Source organism: Danio rerio, chromosome 20, assembly GCF_052040795.2.
Source record: "Danio rerio strain M-AB ecotype USA chromosome 20, GRCz13ab, whole genome shotgun sequence".
Taxonomy (NCBI): domain Eukaryota; kingdom Metazoa; phylum Chordata; class Actinopteri; order Cypriniformes; family Danionidae; genus Danio; species Danio rerio.
In genome coordinates, this window is record NC_141040.1 from 46,373,914 (window position 1) to 46,391,088 (window position 17,175).

The window sequence follows — 17,175 nt, forward strand, 5'->3', positions numbered from 1 at the left end:
AGTCACAGCTCTAAAATTAAATTTCAAACGTTTTTTTTTTAAGATCCGAGGTAAACTATCTACTGCTGCTTTCAGTAGTATGCCAATAACTGTCATGTAAAATGGAGTTCAAACTCACATTATTAGCATTTAACACTGAATAAAGCGCATGAGGTGTACCTGAAGTTATCACTGTCAGTTTTCTGTTGTTCAACGGTGAGAAATAGAAGCCATTTCTAATATCAATTAGATGTGTTGGTTAACAATTAGCTGCTTTTAATAATGCGAATATACTTTCGATCCCGTACCGTTGCTTTTAGTTAGAACACGATTTAAATCAGCCTTTAGGCTTGATAGTTATGCTCACTCCCATTGATGTCATCAATCTGGTAACCTGCACTTGTGTGTGTTTTGAACCAAGCATGCAATAGCTAGTTCAACCACTGGGTGTCAAATTTATATACAGCACCTTTAATTAGAGGTTTGGTCTTGTTTATATTTTAAATATATAAAAACTATAAATAAAGAGGCATTTCCTAGAAAAGTTTTTAAAAGTTAATTACATCTTGTCTTATTTTCAGAAATGACAAGTCAAAGATAAGGGAGTTTGCTCCATTAAAACAAGCTAAATAATCTGTCAAAGGGGTAAGCAAAGTAATCTTATTTCAAAGCAAAAAACAAGATTATTTTACTTACACCACTGGCAGATTATTTATTTATTTCTTTTTATTTTTTTTGTAAAAACCTACTTATTTAAAAATTTCTGAAATCAACACAATCTATTTTGCTTGTCTAGAAAATGCTCCAGTTCCCAGAGATGGGTTGCGGCTGGAAGGGCATCCGCTGCGTAAAAACTTGCTGGATAAGTTGCCGGTTCATTCTGCTGTGGTGACCCCGAATTAATAAAGAGACTAAGCCGACAAGAAAATGAATGAATGAATGAAAATGCTCCTTGATTTAAAAATTTGTAGATATTTAGACTAGAAACAAGACAACAATTCTTAGTTAGAAAAGCTTTTTTGCAGAATTTGACATATGCAGAAATGTCTCTTTAATAACATGTCATAATTCACTGTATAAACATTTATGCTATACGTCCAACAGATCGCACTGTTATGTCTTTCTTTTCTTCTTCATTCTCTTATAACCTGTTTTTAACACATTTTAATCTTAATAATTTTTATTATGTTTTTATTTTCATTTCCTTGTCTCCTTTATTCCTGTTTATGTAAAGCACTTGCCTTGCCTTAATTAACAGTTATTTGTGTTGTGTGGGTTTTGGGTGTTATCTATTTATTTACACTTTCAAAATGCAATGTTTGACCTTGATCTCTGCTCTGACGAATTTGATATTGAAAATGTGACTCTCAAGTTTAGGACAGTGACTTTTATGGGCATTTTTACCAGTTTTAAAGAAGTTTGCAACTCTCACATGGTTGCCCACTAAAGCCAAGCATCTGCATGAGAGAACACATGGGAAAGCTAGTTTGCTGCGGAAAGTGGTGTTAGTGAGGCCAGCAGGGGGCGCTCAGCCTGCGGTCTGTGTGAGTCCTAATGCCCCATTATAGTGAAGGGGACACAAAATTGCTCAGTGAGCACTGTTTTTCGGATGAGACGTTAAACCGAGGTCCTGACTCTCTGTGGTTGTTAAAAATCCAGTAAAAATGTGAATGTTAGTGTTAGAATATGAGTGTTTCCCAATACTGGGTTGCAGCTGGAAGGGCATCCACTATGTAAAACATATGCTGGCTAAGTTGGTGATTCCTTTCTCTGGCGACCCCTGATAAATAAAGGGACTGAGTCAAAGGAAAATGAATGAATGAATAAATCTTTACAATAACAGAAATACCAGTTCATTACCCAGTTGTCGTCCGCAAAGACCAACCTAGACAACAATATATTGTTTCAAGCTACTAAAAATATCAATAAGTCACTATGTTAAACCTTTCGATATCAAATAAAATAATAACGTCAAAAAACTGTTCAAGATATGGTCTGAACAAAGATCAATGTCCAATAATACAATCTGAAAGCATAAATAAACCACAAACACTTATAAAACACAGATAAACCAATATTTTTTACAGTGTGGAGATAAAAAGATTAATGATGACGTCACCCAAAGAAACAAAATCTAAATTGTGACATATTTTACAATTGCAACAATTTACAGGTTGCAATCAGCAGCTAAATTTGATCTCACATTGGCATTTAACACAGAACAATAATGCATATGTCACTCCGGACAAAAGAAACCTGACCAATTCCATCCCAAAAATCACACTCTCCACATTTGAGAAAGCCGCAGACAACATGGCCTGTGTTCAGTTGGCATGCTGGGCAGCAGAGAGCCATTGTGAGATTCAGCCACGCTGCCAGAAAACAACTCAATGGTCACTTCACTCAGTACAGAGCTGTAGTCATGAAATAAATCATCCTTCATATACTGCGGCATACAAATAACCACTGTCTCCATGCACTGAGTCACAAGTCAAGTTGAGAGTATGCTTTCAAATCAGTTTCTCAAAAAGATACAAGCTTCTTTCTACAGTTTGTAGGTCTTCACTGATGCTCCCAGTATTTAGTATTCATGTTCAAAATCACTGGTTGCAAAGTTGTGGCTTCATGATCACAGTGAAACTTTTCATTTGAAGTATTCCTGTTATAAAACATACTCAGAATCCATTTTTTTTCTTACTGTAAACAAATCATAAAAAATGCAAAAATGTTAAACCCAGAAATACAAACCTCAAGATCAAAATTATTAAAACCACTTTAATTTTTTTTTTTTCGTTTAAATATTTCCCAAATGATGTTTAAAATTTTCACAGTATGTCTGATAAAACTTTTTCTTCTGGAGAAAGTCTTATTTGTTTTATATCAGGCTAGAATAAAAGCAGTTTTTAATTTTTTTCAAAATCCCTTTTAAGGTCAAAATTATTAGCCCCTTTAAGCCATATTTTTTTTTCGATAATCTACAAAAAACAAACCATCGTTATACAATAACTTGCCTAATTACCCTAACCTGCCAAGTTAACCTAATTACCCTAGTGAAACCTTTAAATGTCACTTTAGGCTGTATAGAAGTGTCTTGAAAAATATCTAGTCAATTATTTTTTACTGTCTGTCAGCATGGCAAAGATAAAATAAATCCATTTTTAGAGATGAGTTATTAAAACTATTATGTTTAGAAATGTGTTGAAGAAATCTTCTCTCGGTTAAACAGAAATTGAGGGGGTAAAAAAAACAGGGGGGCTAATAATTCAGACTTCACCCGTATACTCCTCCAGAACTTCTACTCTGTTTTATACATTTATACATTTATAAATTTATAGCTTATATTTTCAACAACTACTTTCTCTCTTAAATTATTGTTCCTTAAGCATGTGTAATTGCCTTGATAATCTTAATCTTCTTAAGATGAAAAATAAAGTTATTCTGCAATATAAACAGTTGAAGTCAGAATTATTAGCCACCCCTGAATTATAAGCCCCTGTATTGACCATTGTTTGCCTCACCACTAAGCCACCATGTTGCCACATATAATGTTTATAAATATGTATAAAAATAAAATTAAAAGGTCCTTTTGAAATTAAAATGTAATTCGTAAAAGATATATTTGATTTTAAGTAAAATTGAGACAATTATTATTAGTAGTATTAAATCATTTAATTTATAGAGTAATTAATTTGCCTTTTTAGACAAAGCAATTTAAATACCATTTTAATTAGTATTAGTAATGAATTACCTTTTTGAAGTAAGCTTACACTGATTATGCGTCACTTTTTTTTATTATTAAATGTGTTATTCAAAAACTCATTCATTCATTTTGCTTCAGCTTAATCGCTTATTTATCAAGGGTTACCACAGCGGAATGAACTGCCAACTGTTGCAGCATATGTTTCACACAGTGGATGCCGACCCAGTACTGGGGAACACCCATACACTCACATTCACACATGCTCTCATACACTATGGCCAATTTAGTTTACACAATTCACCTATAGTGCATGTCTTTGGACTGTGGGGGAAACCAGAGCATCAGGAGGAAACCCACGCCAATACGAGGAGAACATGCAAACTCCACACAGAAATGCCAAGCCCAGTCGGGACTTGAAGCAGCGACCTTCTTGCTGTGAGGTGACAGTGCTAACCCCTGAGCCACCGTGCTGCATCATTTGCAAATGTATTAGAGATTTCATTGGCACATATCTGTTTTTGGTGTTTTTTTTCAAATTGTTAGTGAAATGAATGACATTTTGTTCTTCTATCACATTCAGGTATAGTAGCTTTGTTTAAGACTGATTTTTGGTCCAAAAAAAATCCCAAGCAGTGCAAAGTTGCTTTAATGATTTTTTTTTAATTTAATGCCTGAACTGAAGGTTGATGAAAGTGTCAGCTAAATTGCAAGTTTGAACTTGAATCTGCATAACGCAGCGGCTAAACAATTACTTAGCTGTACAATGTCACATGTATTCATCAGTATGCCGTGCAATGGCACCAATTAAGTAGTCTTGCTGCTTGCTGAAGGCCTCTGATTGACAACATAGCTGTGATCACTACTCATTTTTTTTGTGCCATTCGACAGGCGTCTCTGCGGGACGTGTGTTAATGGTTGGATAAAAGTTTTATGTGCTTGTCTGCTGCGTTCTGCTCTTGGTCATGACACCTCTTCTTGGTTCACAGCCAAGTTTTCCTGTCTTTTAGACCCCTAATTAAGTTTGATGAAGCAGTGCGGCATACCATTATACTGTACTTCAAGTCTCCTGCTTTAACCATCTTCTTCCCATCAGGCCAATGCGAAGCTCATTATGATTTAACTTTTGTTTTAAGAGAGCCTGCCAATGCTTGTTCCCTTTGAGACAGTGCGTGCGTTCCAGTGAGCAAAAAACGCCTCCATTATATAGCAGGATTATCACATTATGTTGAAAATAGTATATCAAGATAGATTTCTGTATTTTTTTTAAATAGAAGAAGGATATTTTTTAAATAATAAATATAACATGTTATGATTTTTAACTGAAAGTGTGGTTATAGGGGATTTATACAATGTAAGCGCATGCCAGCACTCATTCTATCATGCATTTTCCTTCGGCTTAGCCTTTATTCATCAGGGGTCGCCACAGTGGAATGAACCGCCAACTTATCCAGGATATGTTTTACACAGCGGATGCCATGCCAGCTGCAACCCAGTACTGGGAAACACCCATACACCCTAATTCACACTCATACACTATGGCCAATATTGAATTCACCTATAGCACATGTCTTTGAACTATGGGGGAAACTGGAGTACCCAGAGGAAAACCCACAAGAACACGAGGAGAACATGCAAACTCCACACGGAAATGCCAACTGACCCAGCCGGGACTCAGCAACCTTCTTGCTGTGAGGCGACAGTGCTAACCACTGAGCCACTATTTCACCCATTCTAGCACTTTAAGAGTCAAAAGACTAACACAAGTATGCACTCAAAAAATTTAGTTTGCTCTTTGTTCAAGCTACTTATTTAAAATGAGCTGAAATCATTCAACTGGAAAGGCTCAGATTCATGAGCTCCAACCAAAATCAGAGGTAAGACTCTCTCATGCATAGCCCTTGGCTAGACTGCAGTTTGGTTAATACTGCTAACGGATGAACAGCTCTCGTTAATAGTTCAGCATGCTTTCTCTTTTGTATTTAACATGAAAAGAACATTTTCCGGTAGGAATGACATCCCGCCCTACTCATAATTCTCTCTTCTTATAGCCATATAAGCCTATTACATATCCATAATACACTCCGTTCGAGTTCGTTTCAATTGATCCCAGACCACCTCATTCAGGCGATCTCGGACCGATTGTTTTGGCGCGGATCCGAGCGCGGTTGCTGGTTTCACATATGCCAAACAAAACCGCGCTAACTGGGCAAACGAGACAGGTTCTGAAACTAAAATCTAGGTGTGAAAGCACCCCAAGATCTTCCTTAACTTTCATAAACTAAAAAAAAAAAATACTATGGAAGTCAATGGGTATAGTCAAGGTCCCTTTAAAGAAAGTCATTTCACTCAGTGGCCATCTTTGAAACACCTCTCGGCCATGCAAGTGCAGCTTTTATCTCTTTGCATGGGTAAACATCAAATTCTCCAAAACCGTTTGCTTAGCTAATGATTAAATTTATTTGGTAGCACCAATGAAATTTAGTGACAATTGTCTATTAAATCTTGTTTCTAAAAGTTCGAATTAAGACAAGCGCATTGGCTTAGGCAACCAAAAGAAATGCAGCTTCTTGGAATGAGAGCATAACACCAACCTACTTTATGGTCGTTTCTGAAAGAAGCGATCAGATTTCATCCTGTCAAAACTATGTTACCACTGTAAGAATCGATATTTTATGTGTTACACATTATCATTCTTCAAATAATGCCACGTCCAATTAAGCTGGTCATCTAAAGTAATTTTTAACTTGTTCTTGACATCAAATCTCCTCCCAAAGCGACCTCTTTGTTTACAAGTTTGTGGGCGTTCAACTGTTATGAGGTCAGATGGGACAGACTCTACCGTTTCTTCATTTTCTACAGATTACAAAACCAGAGAATATTTGTTTTGAAGTGCAGTTGGTTAGTTTAAAAATAGAGATTTCCAGCTTTATGTAGATATATTTCTCATGCCGGTGTGGCAAGTCTTCACTGAGATTCTTGCATATGTAGACCCCAGAGAGATCATAGCAATGAAGCTGCAGAAGCTGTCATAAAAACACATGTCTGGACCGAGCCCCTCCCCCAGAGAATCATTCCTCTAGTGCGATTGATGATTGGCTCATTTACTAAATGGTGGCGCTTCCTGTGCTAGAGTGGCCATAATGACTTCTTCAAAATAACTAATTTAGTATTCAACAGAAGGCGACGTGGTGGCTGAGTGATTAGCACTGTTGCCTCACAGCAAGAATGTCGCTGGTTCGATTTCTAGCTGGATCAACTGGCATTTCTGTATGAAGTTTGCATGTTCTCCCCATGTTGGTGTGAGTTTCCTCTGGGTGCTCCAGTTTCCCCAACAGTCCAAAGACATGTGCTATAGGTGGATTAAATAAACTAAATTGGCTGTAGTGTGTGTGTGTGTGTGTGTGTGTGTGTGTGTGTGTGTGTGTGTGTGTGTGTGTGTGTGTGTGTGTGTGTGTGTGTGAATGAGTGTGTATGGGTGTTTCCCAGTACAGGGTTGCAGCTCGAGGGGCATCCGTTACATCAGGGGTCACCAATCCTGGTCCTGGAGGGCCGGTGTCCCTGCAGGGTTTAGCTCCATCTTGCCTCAACACACCTGCCTGGATGTTTCGAGTATACCTAGTTAGACCTTGATTAGCTTGTTCAGGTGTGTTTGATTAGGGTTGGAGCTAAAATCTGCAGGACACAGGCCCTCCAGGAACAAGTTTGGTGACCACTGCGTTACATAAAACATATACTGGAATAGTTGGCGATTCATTGCGCTGTGGTGACCCCTGAAATAGAGACTAAGCCGAAGGAAAATTAATAAATGAACTGTCATTTTAAAGTTCTTTATGAGTTTTTTTTCCACACAACGAGTATGTGCTATTAACTATTTCTTCAAAGTCATACTAATTAGTATGAAAGTGATTACTACCTCAATTAGGATGGAAATCCCAGCATTTAACATCTTGATGACTTAATCAATTATGCATTCACTATCTGCAACTGACACTTACTATCATTTACTAATCAGAAAGATGTTTATTGGTGACATCACTCTTTCATAAGGAATGCAAAAACTCCAGCGGGTTTCTCTGTGTGAAGTACAGCTCTGTGCTACTAATGAAGATCATGCAAATGAAAAATGATGATTAAATACACATATGGCTTGATGGAAAGGTTAATCAGGAACATCTAATGCATATCAAGTGTCTGAATAAATGCATATTGCATAATTATTAAAAAAAAAAAAAAAAAAACACCACCCACTAGCATGATTGCTTCTTTTGATCATACTAACGTGATAATTATTGTAATGAATAAAATGTCTGTTTTTTTTGTAATCTGTATAATTAAATAATCAAATAAATCTTTAATATATCATACAGTCCAGCAAAAACACGCAGGTTCTTTATTGGCACAAGTGGATCCTTGAAGAATGTTTAACATTCATAAAACCCTTCTTTAATTAATGTATTTAAAGAGCCTCTATTATGCATTATAAAAGGTCATATTTTGGTTTTGGGGGTCTTCGACAACAGGCTGATATGCTTGCAAGATCAAAAACACTTCCATTGTCTTATAATATGCATTTATTTTTACCTAATTATCCCAACGGCTCCTATATGATTGGTTCAGCAATTCATTTGTTCCCAAACCCCTCCTTAGCGTGATGCTAATCTGCGCTGATTGGTCCGATGACCCAGTCTGTTGCGATTGGTCATCGCGAGACAGAGAGAAACACTCAGCATGGCTTATCAGCATTAAAGTAGTCAGAGTGCAGAGTGTATGCGTGAGCCCGATGCAGGAGTGCATTAAAGCAATGCAGTTAAACACCAGCTCTATTCTTAACCCTGACACACATTCAGTATTAATCCACACAGTGGCAAAAGCCTAACTATTTTGAAACTTGACCGTCACACGTGTGTAGGAACAGCTGACGGTGGCCATAGCAGCGACAAACGGCAGTGAATCGAAAGCTCACGAATGCCTTTAAAATCATAAACAAAGCGGCACGCATCACATTTTTTAACGTGGCTTAAGACGCGATGTGAGAATATAAACGGATAACCAGATACTGTTCAAGCCACGTGGAATGATTACAAGTAACAAAACGAAGTTAAATACACATTTAGCAAGTAAAAAAAAAAATAAGTAGGCAACCATTCTAATCACACTTCCCACTTACAAACACTTGGGAAATGGAGGAAGAAACTGATCCATCAACTGTGTACTCTAAAATTCCTGTCAAGCCCTGACAAAGTACCGTATTTTAATAGTCTTTTCTGATCCTTCCTTTAACAAACGGCCGACAAATCCCCATTGCAGAGTAGATTAATTCATTAATCACCAGAACGTTTACTCATTAATGTTCACTCATCTGCATTCATGGTCAGTCCCACACACACCTGCACTCTTCTAGCAACTGAAGGCAACGGCGCGTTCACATTTTACCGGATCCGGCATAGATTTGGTATTGTTTCGTGTTGACGTCGATACAAACAGGCAAAAAATCTGGACAAACAACGAATCATTTACACGACTCTGAGTCAAATCTTTTATTTAAAAATCTTTTTTTTTTTTTCAAGGTGCACTTTCAGATTTAACTCTAAGCTGGATGTTTTTTGATTCACTTTAAGCTGCGTTGCACACTCGACTACTTTAAATTTATTTAATTTAAATCTCTTAATGGGCCACCCTGTGGCACAGTGGGTGGCGCTGTTGCCTCACAGCAAGAAGGTCGCTGGTTCAAGCCCCGGCTGGGACAGTTGGCATTTCTGAGTGGAGTTTGCATGTTCTCCCTGTGTTGGTGTGAGTTTCCTCCGGGTGCTCCGGTTTCCCCCACAAGTCCAAAGACAAGCATTGAAGTCTATGTGTGGGAGTAGGAGCGTATGGGTGTTTCCCGGTGATGGGTTGCAGCTGGTAGGGCATGCCCTGCTTAAAACATGTGCTGGATAAATTGCCGGTTCATTCTGCTGTGGCGAACCCTGATGAATAAAGGGACCGAAAAGGAAATAAATGAATACATTTTTTATTATTAAATTTCTTATTTAAAGTAGAATCTTTAATTGTGTTTTAGTATTTATTGTAGAAATATTAAACTTATTTAATAGTTTTAATGCAGTTTTTATTTATCTGTTAATTTTTTATACTAATGTGTTTATTTGTTTATTTATGTGTGTAATATAGCTTGACATATATTTCTAATCACTGAAGTACTAATATTTTTATTTCATGTTTATGTTATTTTATGTTATGTATGGAATGAGCTTTAAGATATATTACATATGAAATCTGTATCATCTATCGCTATACTTAAAAATATTTTAAAGACTGTCAATTTAGAAGAGTGTGCAAGTTTAAACAATTGATTATGGTTTATATTATTGTGTGTCTATGTGTTGAGATATGTATTTTTTGTAAATTTGTCCTACGCAGTCTGTCTTGACCAGGAGTCCCTGGTAGAAGAGATATTGTATCTCAATGGGACATTACTGGTTATATAATTAAATAAATAAATACAAATTTTCATCTTTAATCTCTATATTAAATATATTCATTAAAGTAGTAGTTTATTATTATTTATTGGTAATTTTTTTACGAACATTTCTATGGACTCCAGCTCAAAAAACCAAATCAAATCTACTTTTTCCATTATAATCTTTTTTTTTTTTTTTTTTGGTGAAATACAAGTTAATATGGATGTTTAAGAACTTTTTTGTCTTACATTGTAAAGGTATATAATATCCAAAAAGATATTGTGTGTCAAAATGATTGATTTTTATTTCATGCCAAAAATCTTTGTGATATTAAATAACAATCATGTTTGATGAAGAAAAAATTCCTACAGTAAATTCCCACTGTTCATTCCACTGTGGAGATCCCTTATAAACAAGAGACTAAGCCAAAAAAAAAGTGAATGAATGAACGCTAAGCACTTAAATTGTACAATTGCAAGAGCAATTTATTCATTATTTTGATTTAGATTTTTTTTAAACCCTCAGATTTCACATTTTCAAACAGTTGTATGTCCACCAGACAATGTTCTGTCCTCCTAAAACATTTTTGGCAGTTTTTAGTATAAATATCTATTTAAAAAAAAAGACCCCTTTAATACTGGTTTTGTAGTCCAGGGACATTCATTCATTCAATTACCTTCGGCTTAGTCACTGATTATCAGGGGCCGCCACAGTGGAATGAACCACCAACTAATCCAGCATATGTTCTATGCAGGGAATGTCCTTCCAGCCACAACCCAGTGCTGGTAAACACTCATTAACACACACACACACACACACACACACACACACTCATATGTTACAACAAAATCACTTATACCAAATGTCTTTGGACTTTAGGGGAAAGTGGAGCACCCAGAGCAAACCCACGCGAACACAGGGATAATATGCAAACTTCACACAGAAACCAGGACTCCAACCAGTGACCTTCTTGCTGTGAGGTGACAGTGCTAATCACTGTTCACTTCAGGGTCAAAAACAGTTAAAAAACAAATATATATAAAAAATAATCCACATCCGCATCAAGCTGATCACTGCATACTGTATATCCAGCCCTCAGTCCAGCAATAAAAGCAAACAAGTTGATCTAAACCAAACAACGCACTTTTCTCAATTACTTAATTGGGCCGAATCGTCTGTCATAAAGCCACAGCTGAGATCAAAAGCGTCCGACTCTGAAGAATTCGCTACAATTCAATGTTTCTGAAAGAGGCGTCCATTTCCAACCCTATCCAACAGACGAGTAATTACCCCAGCGCCTCAGTCCCCAACAACCAATGCTTATGATAAAGACAACCCATCTGAGAAAGAAAGACTGAGAATCTCTATGCGCAGACGAACAAAAGTGGCACGTCGCTCAAGAATTTCTGCGGCTTCATTTATTTCTCATTGTCACATAGAGAAAGAAGCTGTTCCTCACTGACAAGAATATCGATGAGCACGATGGGAACATCCGAAGCTAAAATCTATTTTCTTCTGCACAGGACACTAAATCGCAAATCTTATTTCATCTCTCTTTTTTTTTTTTTTTGAAATACAACCCAAGATGTTCATTTTATGAATAATTTACCTGCTCTTACTAGGTAATAAGGAGTTACTCAGGCATACCGTCCTCATGAATTATTCAGATCAACTGTATAGCTCTCATCTCAGAGAAATCTGGCCTGATTCTACTGTGTTTTCTAGGTATTTGGAGACTCTAAATGAAATAATGCCATCTGAAAGCTGCAGACATTGTACGAATACAATCCTTCCTACATAGAAATCTGATTATTAAGTTCATAACTAGATTTTACATATATAAATGCATGTCATGTATGTGTTATATATTTAAAAACATTGCAGAAATGGAATTACAAACACGTACATATATGTTCAAGGATATATAATAGGGCTGCACGATATTGGAAGAAAAGCTGAGATTGCAATATTTAGCTTTTCTACAATATATAGCAGTAATAATATAATTTTTCAAGATGACTTTATTAGGAATGAATTCATAATCTTACATTGATTGAGATGATTTTAAAGGGGAGGGCATCTGCATAAAATGTTAAAAATTATCCCTAAAAATATATATTTTTGTATTTAACAAATTGATGATAACAATAGAACAAAGATAATGATGAAATAAGCAGAACTTGATGCTTTTCTGTAGTCTTGAAGCACAGAAATTCAATAATCAAATGTAAAACCACACTGTAGTCCTCACTGTATAAGTGAAGTTTATTTATAAATCCATAATCCCTAATTCGAGAGGATCACGTGCTAATGATTGCTTGCAGCTGGTCCCGCATTATCCAATTTATGATTCACCAATCAGAAGATTCTTAAGCCACTGCAAATACCCTAAGTTCCATATAACAGCCATGTTTGTTTAGAAGAACTTACTACATTTAAGATGAAGTAATGAGGTATTTAATTAACTCAATACCTTCAACACCAGTTCAAAACTCTTTTCACTTTAGTAGAATTAACTTTCAGTCAATTTTGAGTTAAGTACACTTATTTCATTTGATAAAGTTGACTGTTGGGTATCAGTGTATGAATTCATACGATCTCATTCATACAATTTAGTACCATTTGCTCATCGATGACAGTTTGGTATAGGGGCGGGGTTGGATGCCACACCTCTTTTTTAACGAATTTATACTAATTAGCCACTAAACTGACAAAACATAAAATAGTTACTTTTCCTCATGGCTGATATATTTGCATTAGTTAACATATTTTTTTAATTACGTATTTTTTATTTATGTATGTTTTTTAATAATGTATATTTGTTTATTTATTTATATAGACACTATGTTAGACTACGTAGAACACACTTTTTAATAGGCTATGCTTTTTTTATATTTAAAAAAAAGCCAGTGTTTTTACAGGTGGATTGTAAAGCCCACTCACCAATGTAAAGCATGCTCAATAAATGCACAATGCTTGATTGTTTTGTTTGGCTTTTAAATATAAAATGATTATGAAAGTGTGTCTGGCGTAAAGAAAAAGAACTGGTGGAAGTGTCGATCAAAGTGTCAGAGAGATGCGAGAGTGTGAAAAAAGTTTTAATAGGTTACTCAATTTTTTAAAAGCCAGTGTTTCTACAAGTGGCTTGCCAACTAGGCATGGGATGATAACTAGTTTTAAGAAAAGTCAAGGTTTTAAAACCGTTACAATTTTCTGTTATACCGTTCAACAGGTATGTGTACATTTTGTTTTTTTACGGCTATTTTATTGAGTTTTTTTTAGGGCAACAGGAGAAAAGTACCCTCCACATCACAAGCTACTGGTCAGTCCATGATTCAGGAAACATCTGAAAAACAAATCTATTATACACCAATATCCAGCCTGCTGTGGAACAGTGCAGTGGCTTTACTTTATATCCAAAGAAAAGAAAGATATTCAAAGATGCCTTTTCAAGTAATTAAGACAGCAGACAACGACTTATTTAAATGATTCAGCCTGACATTTATCGTTTCAAATTATTTTAAATGTTACAAAAATACCATGTTCATTGGGGAACAAGTTGTTGTTTTTAGACAGACATTTAAAAAGAACATAATTTAGAGCAGCAATTGCACTACCATAACGTGAAACTGTGATATTTTTACCAAAGTTTATCAAACTGCCAGAATCTTTTACTGGCCCTTGACTATTGTCCACCCTACTCACCTGTGAGAGGCACACTCAGGATTAATAATATTTTGATGTTGGTGTGTTGTGAGGGTGGGGGGGGAGTGGGGGAGTCTTGGTTTTAATCACACAGGTTCAGGTGATCTTGGAAAAGATGCGGTTTTTAGTTGTTGTTTGAACAATACTAGGGAACTTGCAGTCAGTGTGGGAATGGGAAGATTATTTCACCAGCGTGGAACATTGAATGAACAATGAATATATAATTTATTATACATATTCAAGTTTCTGTCAGTAGCCTGAAAGTTTAATTCATTCATTCAGTTTCCTTTGGCTTATTCTCTGATTTTTCAGAGGTTGCCACAGTGGAATGAACCGCTAACTATTCCAGCATATGTTTTACACAGGGGATGCCCTTCCAGCAGCAACCCAGTACTAGGAAACACTCATACACTCTCACATTCACACACACACTCATTCACTATGGCCAATTTAGTTCAGAAGATGCCCTTCCAGCAGCAGCGCAGTACTGGGAAACAACCATACACTCTTGCATTCCCACATGTACACTACAGCCAATTTAGCTTATTCACTTCACCTATATTGCATGTGTTTGGACTGTGGGAGAAACTGGAGCACCCGGAGGAAACCCACGCCAACAAGGGGAGGACATGCAAACTCCACACAGAAATGCCAAATGTCTAAAAGTTTAGTTTATTAAAATATATTTTTGTAAAATGCATAAAGAGCAGACTTAAAGTACTACATTCTTATTTTACAGTTTAACAATAGAATTACCAATATTCTATAACATTAGATTAAGTTATATTTAGAGAGTTAGAGATCGAGTTAGAGAATAACCTCTAACTAAAATAGCTATAGAGGTCATTCTGACCTTTCTGTACCACATTGAAAAAGTAGCAAACACTGAAATGCATGAAGTAAATTTGACTGTTATGGCCATTAAAGGTAGAAATACTTTATTGTGTTTTGTATTTATAATAGTTATGATCTTTCAGCTGTTACACACTTGGAACACAGTATTTTAGAGATAAAATGGATGTTTCAAAATTTTCCGTGCCTGAACATGAACAAGACAGAAGTTATGCTGATTGGTTCTTCAAACCAACTACATAAAACTAAACCTCTTAATATTAACCTAGATGGCTCGGCTGTGGAGGTTCAGGCCAAACTAAAGAAGTTGGGGGTAATATTTGACAAAAATCTAACATTTGACCACTGTAAAGACCTTATTTTTTTATCTCAAAAACATCTCAAGAAACCCGCCCCATGCTGTCCTTTTATGTGGCATACAAAGTGATTAATCCTTTAATTTTTTCCAGCTTAGACTATTGCAATGCCTTACTAGCTGGCATTTCCAAAAGTAATATCAATAAACTACAATATGTCCAAAACTCAACAGCCAGAATTCTGACAGGGACTAAAATCAGAGGACACATTACTCCTGTTTTGGAATATCTCCATTGGCTACCAGTCAGTTTCTGTATTGATTTTAAAATCATCATGCGTACCTACAAGGCCCTGCATAGTTTGGCTCCACACTATCTGTCTGAACTCTTAACTTGGTACTCCCCTTCATGTGACCTCCGTTCCTCCGACTCTAGTCTTTTGACAGTCCCCTCCACTCGTCTGCTCTCTATGGGTGACCAGACTTAGACTCGCTGAATCTTTTAAATTGTTTAAATCATCCTTAAAAACGGTGGAAAAAGAGTGTACTACTTTACACTCGCCTATTCATGAGTTGTGCATTTTTGGTTTGTTTTATGCTTCCAGATATTTAAATGTTTCATCAATTTTAAATCTTTTAGCTTGAATGATTCAATTTTAATGTTACTCTAAACTGTTTTTATATCGGTATTTTTTTTGTGTAAAGCGCTTTGAGAATTAAGTTTTAAAGGCGCTATATAAGAATAAATTATTATTACATTTAGGGTTGTAACAATATACCGGTATGACGGTTTACCACGATTTGAACGTGCACGATTATCATACCATGAACAATTGCATATCAACGGTTTTAACCCTTAAAGACCGAGACAGCCACCCGCGGCTAAAAATAAGTATTGCTCTTAAATGTTTAATAACTTTTGATCCGCTGATCCGATTCATACAATTCAAAGATTGGCATAAAGAAGAGAATCTCAGCTTTCCAGTGCTGTATCAAATAACGCGGACTTTCAGAGGCTCCGGAATCAGTGCGGTTACGTCATCAACATTTGACAACGCTGATTTGACAAAGAAACGCTCGTCACTGTGTCTCCGGACAAATCAGACATGATACATTGATGCATTATCCCTCCTCCATGCCCAGATTGGTTCAAACTCGCTATATCACAACCAATAAGCATAGGTTTCGCTTTTGTTTGTGGACCAAGCTTTTTGAACAACACGGAATGAGAGATACATACATTTATGCGCGGCTAAATAAAACGCAAAACAAAAAAGTTTTGCATGAAATAATTCTCATACTAAGTACTTTTGCATGCACAGCAGCACAGAAACATGACAAAACAGTGACACAGCAAAGACGAACTGCTGCTCTTGCTGTTTTCAAAAGACGCAAATGAAGATGCAGCTGTTTGTCTGCATTGCATACAACCACATACAAATCCATATCGATAGACAACCATATCCATGCTGGCACATAAAACCTAAGGATATTCCATATTGAATCTAGTTTCGTTATGTAACTATTTATAGTATAGTACATATTTATATCTATTTTTTACTGAGGATTTGCACCATGTTTATTTGGACTTTATTTGGACTTTGACACATTATTTATTATTTTCTTATTTTTTTATTTGTTCATTGTAAGTGGTGTTGTTTATAGTAACTAAAAATATATTTTTTGGAAAAAGTTAAATTTGCTTCACTGTTCTATTATTTTGTAACATTTGTAACATACCGTATACCGCGAAACCGTCAAACCGTGGTATTGTTTTAGACGATTATCATACCGTAAAAAATTCATACCGTTACAACCCTAATTACATTATTATAATATAACAATGTTAGAGTGAAATATACTCACAATTAGGAAAAGTCAGGGTACTTTAGTTATATGGGCTTTCTTTAAAAGTTACTATAATACAAAATTAAAGAAGGTAAAAGAGACGCCTTAGCAATTTTAGTGTTAAAAAAAGACACTGATAGCATAGAAACATACTAATAGCAATAAAAAAAATTCTAAGAGTGGGTACAAGCTGGTTCTGGCTGCAATCCCTGTTCTCTGTTACACTGCATTTTCCGCTTCAGTGGTTTGGTGAAACAGTCCTGCCAGAGAGAGGGGTGAGATAAGGAAAGATCCAAACGCTCCTTTACACTTTCAGTCCGTCTCTCTCTCAGTCTCAA

The 17,175-nt window shown here is 36.0% G+C and overlaps 1 protein-coding gene and 1 long non-coding RNA gene across 2 annotated transcripts in view; one reads left to right on the forward strand and one right to left on the reverse strand.

Annotated features, from left to right (window-relative positions):
- Nucleotides 1-17,175, reverse strand: part of slc35f1 (solute carrier family 35 member F1) — a 207,041-nt gene that overhangs the window by 149,996 nt on the left and 39,870 nt on the right. The window lies entirely within an intron of this gene.
- Nucleotides 2,771-3,727, forward strand: LOC147839441 (uncharacterized). The gene is made up of 2 exons (XR_015519202.1): nucleotides 2,771-3,176; nucleotides 3,214-3,727. It is a non-coding gene; the product is annotated as an uncharacterized LOC147839441 (long non-coding RNA).